At 37.4% G+C, this 13,250-nt stretch overlaps 1 protein-coding gene across 3 annotated transcripts in view; it reads left to right on the top strand.

The window, feature by feature from the left end:
- LOC117435229 (polypeptide N-acetylgalactosaminyltransferase 1) overlaps positions 1 to 13,250 on the top strand; it is a 259,339-nt gene that overhangs the window by 130,454 nt on the left and 115,635 nt on the right. The window lies entirely within an intron of this gene.

Here is a 13,250-nt window from a genome sequence, read left to right as displayed (position 1 = left end):
TCTCAGTCCTGGTTTGTGTGTTTAGTCATCTTTTGTAATTGCCTTTCTGTGTCTGGATAAGCACTAGCGTGATTTGTGATGGTTTCTGAGCACACTGTGCAGTGTGGTCCCTCCAGGCCAGGTGGTTCAGTTACTGAGTGCGAGGGGAAGTTGGCATTGCAGCTGCTTGTGTCAACGTATCTGCTTTGAAGATAAATGAAGCCCTTCAGCCCCCACCACTGACAATCCGGAACCTTTCATGAGCTGCAGATTGATCACAAATAAGCAGAACGTTTCCACGCAGGAATTGAAACTGCCAGGCTTCAATCTGAAATATTTTCCTCCAATTAACTCTGTCGAATGGCATTTGTTACTACCCATGTTGAGTGGGATATGGAATACGAGCCTTTTGTTGAGAAGATTAAAGCTGTCTCAGTCTTCCTGGGACCTCAGGTCCCCAGGCGGCAGGAGGAGAGTGCAGTGCATTTACCGATCTATACAAACATGAAAAGAAGAAAATGGGAATCCGGCACATTGAGCAAGTAACGCTACAGTTTGTGGCCTCAGTTATTTGGGTTTAGTAGAAAAGTATTCAGAGGAGCTGAACCTTGTGCAGTATATATTAGAGGCCTTGCTCAGCTGGCTGTTAGGATATAAAATACAATTTTTAGAGTTATAAAGTCATGAATGAAAAAGCTTTGACTAAATGCCTCTATATGCTTGATTTTTATCCAACTACTGATGATGTGACCATTTTAACAAACTTTATCCCTTTCAGGCCCTGGTAATGTCAATGTAATGTCATGTTTTTTTTTTTCTAAAGCTGGGAAATCATACATGGTTAAAGTGAAAGGTGATAAAGAATCAAAGGTTCAATATGTTGTTTTTTTTTTTTTTTATGAAATTAAGTTTTAGTATGTAGTAATCTGTATTGATTGTATTTAATTAAAAGATAGCACATTGATTTTTTTCATAACACATCAAAAAGGGTGTTATTTTTAAAACACTAACCTTGACAAGAGGGTTGCAGGTGATATAACAGAAACGGTAAAGAGACTACAAAGAATCGGGATGTCTGCACAGGAAATCAGAAAGAATGCTAAAATGAGGGCCAATTGGGAATAGGAACTGCTAAATAAGGATGCAGGATGTTGGCCTGATTGTTACCCTCCTGTTGTTAATGATGAATAATGCAAGGCCTGTATGAGTAACATGTTATAGTAAAAAACATCACTGCTATGATCACAGTCGCACGTTTTAATGCCAAGTACCATGGAATGTGTGAATTGTCCCCAAACATCCGTAGTCTATTGTAACACGATTTCAATTTGTTTTTAAAAATAAACATTTGGACATTTCCTGGGGAGTGTGGAGTGTTGTAGTTTCTGATTTGTTCTGTTTTCACTGCTAATTAGGTATAAAGAAGGATTTTTAATTTTTGTGAGAGAAAGCTTTTTTTAGGGGCTGATTTTATCAACCTATATGCCGGGATAAGCTACAGTTGGATTTTTAAAGATAATTTTACAGCGTAGAGGAATTGCCCTTGATTGCATCAGCCTATATCCTTGGTTATCCTGAGAATACCCCTAAATGTAAGGATTTCCATGTTTTTTTTGACACGTTTATCTTAGCAGACGGAACTGAGAACAATACTGTGCAGTCATTTGGCACATACAGAACCCACACAGTAGTATGAGCAGATTGCTTGAAAGTGCCTCAAGAGGGCTATTCTAATGATCTAAACAGCACCCTTAAACTCCTTATTAACAGCACTGTTTTTTTTTCTAGCCTTACAGTAGACCTCAAAGTTATGAACCCCACACTAACAGGTTAAGAGGTCTGTCCTTCGGGTGAGACGTAAACACAGAGGTCCTATTGTAAGTGACTCTGCAGCAGCAGCTGTGATGCATAGTTCACCCCCTAGTCTCAGTAAGTCGCTTTGGATAAAAGTGTCTGCTAAATGACTCATTAATAATAATAATAACTGAACACACCACTTCCAACTGGAAGCGGGGCTCATGGCTACTGTAAAAGACATAAAGATCAGGGTTACAGACACTCCAGGCCTACAGTATGAACACCCTCCATTACCAGTGTGTTTGTAACTTATACAGTACTAGGTTCTACTGTAATAACATCACAAATGACAAAATTCAGGATATGCGAACTATAGATAATCTTCTGAGTCACGCTGTCTTTGCTTTAGGATACGCTGGCCGACATACCACTAAAACTTTTTTTTTTTTTTTAAATAACTGTATAATCCAAATTAAAGTATAAAATATCAGTAAAGGACCAAAATAAAGTGTGGGGGAGGGGGTGGGGGGGCTGTGATCATATTGTAGCACTAATAAGAGATGAGAAAATGTATTTTTAAACCTTTGTTAGCATTTTCTTTCAATATAAAATAATGTAGTGAATAATTTCCTGGGTTTTAGGTGCTGTTTTGGATCTTATCTGTATTCTCTAAAACCATATTGTGTGCCCAATTTTGATCTTCCTTAGCAAAATATGCAGTATTTAACAGACCAGCTACTGTAGCTACCCTAAAGGAAATCTGAGAATCAGAGAATGACATCTCAATTCATAATCCAACCATTTATGTTTGATTGTCTTTGATATCAGAATAAAAAAAAAAAAAAAGGTTTTTAAATTGTATGCCGTGTATTCTTTGATCATATCATTCACAGAGACAGAATTATTTAAAACCCTTCTTAGCACTGAAATGCAAATTTAGTCCTTGTCCCTGTGGTGCTGCCAGTGAAAAACAAAGAGAGAGACATCATGCAGAGTTATTTTGTTTGTTTTTGTTTTTTAGGTGAGCTTGTTGCTAAGTTACTAAAATAAAACATGAGAGAACCTGACACACCTCTTGTGTGTGCTATGCATTACTATTAAGCAGTGTAATTAGTAGCAAAGGGTACTAATGAGCTTTCTGTGGTATTTTTGTTTTTTTTGTACATATTAAGCATTCATGGGCAGTTGTTGCTTGTAGAGCTTTTGAACACCACAGCCTTGTTAAGCTTGACTGCGGTGTACCATGGTAAAAGCACAGGACATAGTAAAGTTCCTTTGTCATGTTTCTATATATTTGCGTATAACATTCATTGAGTTTATTTGCTGAGCTGTTTGCTTCAAGTTTTGTAAAATTGAACAGGCGTTTTCTCCATGAAAAAAATCTAAGTGGTTGTCTGTGGTTATCTCGGGCTAAAAAGTTGTCGATTGGTGCAATCTAGGTGGATTTCCTGGTGCTGTAAATGCTTTCGAAAATTTTATCCTGGTGGGTTATAGTTAGAGCAGATAGACCCCTTAGCTGCTTCTAGTTTTATGTTTGTGTGAAGTTGTGGATGTTTTCCACACGATATATAGACACACACACACACACACACACACACACACACACACACACACAGTCTCAGACAAAAGTATTTGGGCAGTTAAAACAAATGAAAAAAATCACAAGGAAAGTGAATTCTGCAATTTCTAATTGTTCTATTCTCTATTGAAAGATATCAGTTAGAGATTCAGCTTTAAAGTAAAACAACAAATTATTACATAACATGCATAAAATGAAAAATAACATGCAAAAACTAATTTCATACTTTGACAAAAGTATTTGGGCAATCAACATATTTCATGTGAAACCCATTCGTTGCTAATTATTGACAATTATATGATTGAAAACCAACACCTGATGATAATTACAGAATAAATAAATACATAATCATCAAGTGCTGAAAAATAGAGTACAGCAACGATCTCAAAATGGCAGTGATACAATTAAACCAAAAAGGAGAAACTACCAGAAAAATAGCAGAAAGACTCGGTTTACTGAAAAGCACAGTGTGGGCTATTATTGACAAACACAGGAGAACAAGAACTACTGCAACTAGCTCCAGGTGTGGAAGACCAAAAAAGATATCTACAAAATCTGGAAGAATCATCGTTCGAGCAGCCCGGCAAAATCCTTGGGTTACTGCAAAAGTTTTGACGCAAGAATTGAGAGAAGATGGTCAAGAAATTCATGAGCAGGGGCTCCCGAGTGGCGCATCTGGTAAAGGCACCCCACGTGGAGTGCAGGATGTGCCCTATAGCCTTGAGGTCGCCGGTTCCAGTCCAGGCTATTCCACTGCCGACCATGGACAGATGTCCTCGGCTCACCACGCACCACCACGCACCAGCGACCCTGTAGACTGTCCGGGCGCCTGCAGGTTTGCCTGTAAGCTGCCTAGAGCTGCGTTGTCCTCCGACGCTGTAGCTCTGGGTTGGCTACATAGCGGACCTGCAGAGTGAAAAGAAGTGGTCAGCTGACAGCACACGCTTCGGAGGACAGCGTGTGTTCGTCTTCGGCGCTGCCGAGTCAGCGCAGGGATATTTCAAATTAGGAGAAAAATGGGGTCAAATCAATTGGCTACTACTAGATTATTTTTTAAGAAAAAAAGAAATTCACAAGCAAACAATTCAATGATACCTTAACAAGATGAATGTCCATGGCCGAAAACCAAGATGCAAACCTTTGTTAAAAACAATACACAAAAGAAAGTGATTGGAGTTCTCTATATTGAAGAAGCCTAATGATTTCTTCAACCAAATTTTATGGTCAGACAAATCCAAAATACAAGTTTTTTTTCACCAAGAAAGCAACAATATCTTTGGAGGAAGAGAGGAGAAAAATTTAAAGAAAAGTTCATCAAGCTTGTTTTTTTTTCCTCAGGCACTGGCAACCTTTGTAAGGATCAATGAGTGCTGCAAAATATCAATACATTTTGCACTCTCATTTGTTACCCAGTGCTAGAAGGCTTATTGGACAGTGTTTGTATTCCAGCAGGATATTGACCCTAAGCATTCTGCAAAGTCTACAAAGGAATTTATGAAAAAAAGGAAGATTACAGTTATGGATTGGCCATCTCAGTCCCCAGACTTGAATCCCGTTGAGATGTTGTTGATTGACTTGAAGGCTGCTGTTGCAAAAAGAAAACCAAAGTCAACTGCAGAACTCAAAGCTATATGTGTTGAGGAATGGGCAAAAATATCTCCGGAAAGATGCCAGGAACTGGTTTCAAAATACAAAAAAAGACAGCAAGCTGTAAAGGAAGCAGGGTGGGCACACAAAATACTAATGTAAGGGTGCCCAAATACTTTTGTCAAAGTATGAAATTAGTTTTTGCATGTTATTTTTCATTTTATGTATGTTATGTAAAAATTTGTTGTTTTAAGCTGAACCTCTACTTTAATTCATATCTTTCAATAGAACAATTATAAATGATAGAAATCACTTTCTTTGTAGTTTTTCTCGTTTTTTTCAATTTTTACTAAATTAACGATCAGCTATAGTATTTTACCGGGAAAAGAAGCCAATTTAATTTCCAAGTGGGGTCTGAGAAGATGGTTGCAGCAAGCGAATTACATAATACAATAACACATTTGTAAGCTTCACAAGCAAATTGCCTTTTTGTTTACGTCTCCAAATAGGCAAGTTCTGAAATGCAAAAGCAGCATATTAAGACACATGAAAAAGCTATGAGTTATTTAGTTAAAATGTGTAGAGCAGTGGTTCTCAACCTATGGGTCTTGACCCCACTTGGGGTCGCTGGGCTTTCCATTGGGGTCGCAGTCTCATGGGTGGGATATATAGCGGAAAACCTGAATGACGCAATACATAAAAATACATAAAAACAAGAGCAGCTCGCAGAGTCAGAAGTCCCTAACACTAGAGTCTAACATAATTGTAGAGACCATATATAAACAAATGTGCTTAGAACTACACTCTTACTGCTACAACTACATGGAGGCGAGATGGCTGACCTTAGACACGTGGCTCGCAGGGGGGGAAAGGTTGAGAAGCACTGGTGTAGAGTATCATATGGCCTACAGTATGATGTAGGCTACCATCATTTCATTTGGGTCCACTTAAGTAAAGGGTTCTGGGTGGTATGTCTGCGCTAGTGGGCCAACAGCACACTGTACAATAGCAATTTGCCTTAAGACATGCTTTTACTGTCCATTATGTCAGGGTTGCAGAGAGGGAAGACTTTAAAATCATAAATGGAGTTGACAAAGTTACCCTAGCAATTTTAAGCGCAGCACTAAAACCAGTGATCATTTATGATTAATAATTTAGGAGTCTTTGCAGAAGCAGTCAGCTCAGAATTTAGCAAATAAAACCCAGATACTAGGGTAATAACACAAATGTAGATGGTATAAATGACCCTCCGGTTCAGAGCCCTCCAGCATCTTCCTCACGACCCGTAGCTGTCTCCCAGATTCATCAAGGCAGCAAGGCAGTAATTGCTTCAAACAAAAGAGAATTCCTGTCCCTTTGCGGACCAGCAATAATATCTATTATGCTGCAGACAGGTTTCAAGGAAGATTAATGGCTGCATTTAAGATCCCCTGTCAGTACAGCCCAGTTACAGTAGGCAAAAAATATACCCTTTAATGTTAAAATTCCAGATTGAAGATTAGGTGTCCCATTTATTAGCATATATTTGCCTTTCTGCCTGTCCTCATCAAGAGCTGCTATGGCTGATCAATGCCATTCTATTTATTTAGAGATATTCAATCGGGATATATCCATTGAGATTCAGCGGGTGGTTCTCAGGGTGTCCTGTACATATTTACTGGTGTCAAGAGGAAGACTTTTCTTCTTGAGTGTTTAATGAATCTGTCTCTTTAAGAAACACTAACACACTGGACAGTGAGGTTGTGTTCTCAAGAAGAGTTCTTGCAGGGTTCCATGGGGAACCAGCAGACCGGACGGAGAGATGAGGAAGAGATGGCTGAAGCTGTTTTAAGGGTCAGGGTCATGGCATCACTGAACCATACTTTTAGACTTCAGTGAGCTGAATCTGGGAGAATGACATGCTCCAAATGAACTAGGGTGGGTCTTGAAGAACACCAATGTGTGTCTGAATACATGACTTAATTTAAAAGAAGGAAGCATTCTCTTGCTGAAGGTGACATATTGTTTTCCAGACATTCCGTGCCTCTCTTCTATTGGGGGACGGGAAGGCCTTTTTTAAATTGAGTTCACTTTACCAGTGCGAGGGGGATTTAACCAGTGTGTCAAGGTTAACACCCTCTGGTGTTCTACAGGTTTTGGCCCAGTAAATACTGTGTAAATCCCTCATGCAACTGTTGCGGTTGATGCAGTGTAATTGCTGTGCTAGCGGCATTCAGTGATTGGGTTGTTGTGTATATTTGTTGCAAAATGTATTTTCTACTAAATCCATATACATGGGGAAACAGTTTTTAGTGCTGTGGGATCCTGCATTTACCAGCTCATCCAAACACTATAGTGGTAGTCAAAGCCAGCAATTCGCCTGTTGTGAGACTGGCAGTGCGATGTGACTATTGAATCAGCTGCACTTCATTAGTCCATCCTCCAGGTAGCAAATGAAAGAAAATGCATTAAACAAAACAGCAGGGTGCACTGTGGAGTTATACTCTGACGTCAATTGGTTGTTCACGCTCGTTCAGACAGGAGGAGTTATAGTGATTGTACTAAAATCAATATAGCAGGTTATATAAAGTGCTTACAAGTATAAATCCCCCAAAAAACACTCGCCCTTTTTAAGGGTACAGGAGATGATCACTCCAACATGACTATGAAATGATCTCCAGTGTCCTTATTATACTACTGGTACAGTACTTGTACACTTCCAACTATAATGATTCACTACTCCGAGTCAAACTATTATACAGTCCTGTTAATTGTGTATTTGTTAATATATGCATGAAAGTTGGAAAAATGCAAACTCAGAACAGTGAACTTAACAATGCACTGAATTCCAGCGGGACGTGTAATGTGTCCATTGCCTTGGGCAGATCTGGGGGGAAAAATACAAGGTACTGGGAGATACTGAAATGTAAATTTACTGCACTTCAAGACAAATTAATAATAATAATAATAATAATAATAATAATATCTATATTTTTATATAGTGCCTTTCGTAGTAGACCACCATCACAAAGCACTTTACAGAGGTAGGCTGTGAACTGTGCCTTATATGCAGAGTCACTTACAATAGGACATTGATTTAACATTTCATCCACAGGCTGGTCACAGGGAGGTAAAGTGACTTGCTCAGGGCCACCACACTGCCTCCTATAAATAAACTAAATGTATAACCTTTTATATCTGATTTTTCTAGAATTAGGTTCTGCATTATACTGAAATTTCTAGCACCTTGTAGACAATACTATCATAGCATCAAAGGGTATGAATACTTTTGAATTAGCATTTTTGGAGTTTTGCAAAATAATTGCTGAAATAAATAATTGTAGATATCTGTTTCTTGTAACTTTTTTTTCCTCATCCACAAAAGCAAAACTTTTGCTACAAAAGATTTTTCCTAAAATTCTTTGTTTTTGAGAAATTTCTAGAAATTATAAATTTCCACTGGGGCATGTAAACTTTTGACTACAACTGTGTGTGTATGTGTGTGTGTGTGTATATATATATATATATATATATATATATATATATATATATATATATATATATATATATATATATATATATATATTTCTACACAGCTAAAGGGCTTTTGTCTGAAACATCCTGTAATAAATTATTTTTTAATCATTTAAGCCTTTGTGTACATCCAAAAAATATAATAATTTTCATTTTTGTACACTGCAGTTCTACCTCCTTTCAAACCTATACATCTTACAATGGTTACATAAAAAGATAAAATAAAGTTTCAATATAGGCTTTCTTAAAATAAATACAGTAAAATAAAACACTGACCTAAAAAAGCAATTCCAGGGCAACATATAGTAGCTACTACTACTTACAAATTATATTTGCCTTCACAGTGACGATTGCAACCTGTGCGACTGACTGTTTTAGAAGAGGTCAGAGGCAGTGTTATCTCTGTAAAAACGGTCGTTATTTACTCCTAAAACATGTATTGAATCACTTGCAGTTTCTGATTGTTGCAGTCAACGTATGCAAATGGGACAAACGTGTGGTGAAGCGATTTTTTGGAAAGTGAAGTCACATTGATGAATCAAAAACAGTAAAACCATCCTTAATAAGGAATTTTGGGACTGCCACTTTGTTGAATAGAGGCCATAGTAACCTATTCCTATTTTTAATCATACCTTACTGTGTCGTTTCTGTAAAACCAAAGTGATTCATCTTGTTTTGATGGGAACTGGGTATGCTACTTTGTGATGCCTTAATCAAGTCAAGATTCACACCTCGAGGGGGATGGTGTTTGATGTACAAAGTGGGGGAAGAGGAATTGTCACAAAAATAAATATTTCTTTCTTTAATGCCTTTAAACTCAGTGATCAACAGCCTTTCATCCCGACTGTTTTAAAAATAGATGCACATATTAAGCAAACCATTTGTATATATAAAGCATTACATGTAATTCTCAAACTTGGACACAATTTCCAGACACTTGTATTTATATATTTGTTTGTTTGGTTGTTTGCTTTACTCTAGAAATCGCTGTATAGGTTGTAAAAGTCGCTCCCCTTTTGGAGATTTCAGTTTTAGGAAAACACTGTTGTTGTGTTTAAAATACTTTTTTTACAATTTATTTTTCCCCTACATTCTCAACGCCGATAAATAAAGAAAACGACATAGGTTTAGTTTCGGATTAACCCTTGTTTGCAACATTTTATTTAAATAATAATTTTACTTTTTTTTGTTTTTAGTTAAACTGCTAAGAAACTCTATACCATTTTTCAAAATTTCAAAATAATTGATTCAAGTCAATTTAAGTGCAATGTCAAAATCTATCAAAATATAGATATAATATGACTATTGTAAATTCCAGTGGTAACAGTATAAATCACTGACAAGTGGTACTTGAATGGATTTAAAAAGTAATAATGAACAGTGCACCACTAAGTAAAATCAAGTTATACATCATACATCACATCTGTATTAACCTATTTTTGTTTAGCTTCAAGAACATACCTTTTTTGCGTTACCGGTACTGAACATTTCTTTCGAAAACCATACTTAGACAGTATAGTTCCAGCTGCAGTGGCTTTTACAAATTCGTTGTATTAATTACATTTTAAAGAACAAGTATTAAACAGTGCTGCATGCATCAATTAAAAAAGTAAATAAATAAATAAATAAAAATAAACTACTATAAACAGGGCACCACCTAATAATCACTTAACAACACATCTTGGTGTTGCATACAGTGCAGTACAATTGCATTAAACTTCCAGCTGTACAATCATATATTCATTTTGCTTTGTTAATCAGAACCATAACCACACACATACTTTACAAGTGTACCACTGCGTTGCACTGACATGTAGAACAAGTTACAGTATGTATTAAAGTCATTCAAAGTACTCCATTCAAACAAAATGTTTTCTAAATCCGGCCATAAACACTTGTTTTTCTTTTGCTATATTTTTTATTTGTCTTTGTTTCATCTCCAGTCACCTACTGTTTTTTCATTAATTCCAAACTCTCTTTAAGCATTGCGATTGCCATGTTTTTCTGCAAAATCAAACCTGTTGTGTAGCTTTTTCATTTTTTTTCTGACTGTCCTACTTTGTCCAGTCTCAAGAAAACACCTGCATTGTAATATTATTATTAGTTTATTTAGCAGACGCCTTTATCCAAGGCGACTTACAGAGACTAGGGTGTGTGAACTATGCATCAGCTGCAGAGTCACTTACAATTACGTCTCACCCGAAAGACAGAGCACAAGGAGGTTAAGTGACTTGCTCAGGGTCACACAATGAGTCAGTGGCTGAGGTGGGATTTGAACCGGGGACCTTCTGGTTACAAGTCCGTTTCTTTAACCACTGGACCACACAGCCTCCTATATTGCATTGCAGTTACAACGAACACAAGACTTTAGAAGGTTACTCAGCTTTCTAACCAACAGCTGTTTGCTACGGATCCCAGGGGCGGGTTCAATGACAAATCAATGACTCGGGAGGGTGGAAATAAGGAAATTCAGAGATAGACAGCTATTGTGTTAACAGTGAAGCAGTATAGCTGTGACGTGATCATAGTCCAAAGATTGATAACTTTAACCACTATGGAGGTCAGTCAAGAGTCTAAAAGCTTGCGTTTAACATTCAAAATGAGATAACTAATTAAAACTTTTAATTAGAACAGTGGTTTTGTGTTTCTACCTTGTAGCAACAGACTTGAATGCCGTAGATCCTGGTCGGGTTGTTGACAGTTAAGTTTGTGTAGTAATCCCATTGGTATATTATTATTTGTGGCACTGGTACAGTAGTTTAATATTAGACACACCGGCGCACATGTCACAGCGGTGTACTGGCCACTCCCCCCTTTTTAGGGCCCCCCAAACATGCCTAGAAAATCAACGTATGCACGGTTTTTTTTACAATAAATAAGTGTCTACATTTAACAATGCTGTCCTTGATCTTTTTTTATGGTTCTGCAATTTGAACTTTTGTTCAGTATATTTCTTAAGTCCTTATCCCATCAGCCAGGCTATATCTCACTTTAATGCATATTTTGAATGAGTTTTAAAGTTCTGATACACCATTTCAACCCATGGTTTACCATGGTAATTTTGCATACAAATGATGTAAACAGACAGATTCTAAACGTTATGCTCAATTGCAGCGCATGGTTAAGTCGTTTTTTAGCTGACTATCTTCAGGACGAGAAAATCCACAGGACCTGAATAAATCAGTCCCAATTGCAGCAAACTAATCCAGTTAAGATCCAGTTAATTAGTTTAGCTGATCTGATCAAGTGTACTTTCACAGGCCAATCTACACATCTCTACAATGTGCACTGCGTACATGTAATGATTTCTACTGGCCTGCTTGATAAAGGCTGTTTGGTATTTGTAGTACATGTGAGTGGTATTTTAATATGCAAAAACGGCCATCCAAACAGCAATTAATAATATGCATGATTTGCATGGGAAATAAAATTAAAATTTATGAAAAAAATAAAAATAAAATGTGTTCTTAATATCCATAGTCTCAATCCGGTTTAATGTTATATATTAACTATATTATAAAGGTACAAAGCTGAAACAATATTCTTATTCTTTAAAGTAAACTCCCTCACAGTCTACCAGTAGAAACACAAGGATGACAAACAAGTTAGACCATTTTAATTGTTTTCAGCTCTTAAACAGTTGCATATTTCAAGTTAGATGTAACATTTTATAAGTAACTTGAACTCTGCAACTGTTTAAGAGCTGAAAACAATTAAAAAGTCTAATTTAAGCAAATTATCATTTTAATTAAGGGCCTAGTTAAGTAATTGAGAGATCAGTTGGAATGAAAACCAGCAGACACAGTGGGTCCCCAGGACCAGGGTTCAAAACCATTGGTCTAATTAATGTCAAGTAGGGGTTATGAATAATCCTGTTTTTAGGATATTGTAACAGAGATGTTCCCGATCAAGTATGAAATGTAACCATTACCATCATGGGTATTAATCATTGGATACCGTTTAACCAGAATAGATATTTCAAAGCTGCACGGAGTGTCAGTGACGCAGTCGTGCCCGCTCCTGAGATCATAAAAGGACTGCTGACACTAACATCGTCATCATTTTTCATTAGGAACAAATATGTGTTGAATAAATACTTTTATCGGCTTTTTCGCTTGTGTATTACACTATTAATGCGATTAATTTACATGTTATAGGAATTACTTTCACGTATTGTGCACTCAGCCACGGTTTTCGTTAAGCCCCTCAGCGGCCTTGTGCTCCGTGCAAAGCCAGCAGCTCTGCTGCCCCTTCCCTGGGATCGAACACCTTCAGTCGGCTACTTGTGTTCTGTCTTAAGCTGCTAGCTTCAGTCAAAGTGTTAAAATGAAAAATGTGTTTTTTGTTATAAAAACTATATTAAAATAACAGTAAGTGTTTGATTACTGTATTGTGTGGGAAAAAAATATGCCGAGACACGCTGGGTCAGGCTGCTTGCAGTTTTTCTTAGTCTCATTGCTACATTAAGATCTGCTTGCAGAAGTAGTGTGAATACTGTTAGCTAGTAGTAGGCTTTCCTTTCCTAACGTTATAGGTGGGCATCTCTATATCGCTCCTGTGGTGACTGCAGGTCCCAGACCTGCTCCCGTTCCCGCCAGTACTTTTGTATAATGAACGAGGATACCTTTGCTGATTCAGTAGCAGTCGCTGGGCTCAGTTCTGCTTCAGATCTGACTGCTTGCAGTCCTTCCCGCAGTGTCTTGTTGCCGCTCTGGTCTGTCAATGACAGCAGGCTTCCTCCAGTCTTAGGGCTGCGTTGCGTTAAGCCAGAAGCTATACAAGTGGGCATCCCTGT

Source organism: Acipenser ruthenus, chromosome 3, assembly GCF_902713425.1.
Source record: "Acipenser ruthenus chromosome 3, fAciRut3.2 maternal haplotype, whole genome shotgun sequence".
Taxonomy (NCBI): Eukaryota; Metazoa; Chordata; class Actinopteri; order Acipenseriformes; family Acipenseridae; genus Acipenser; species Acipenser ruthenus.
Note: the sequence above shows the minus strand (reverse complement) of the source record. Positions and strands in the feature narration are given on the sequence as shown.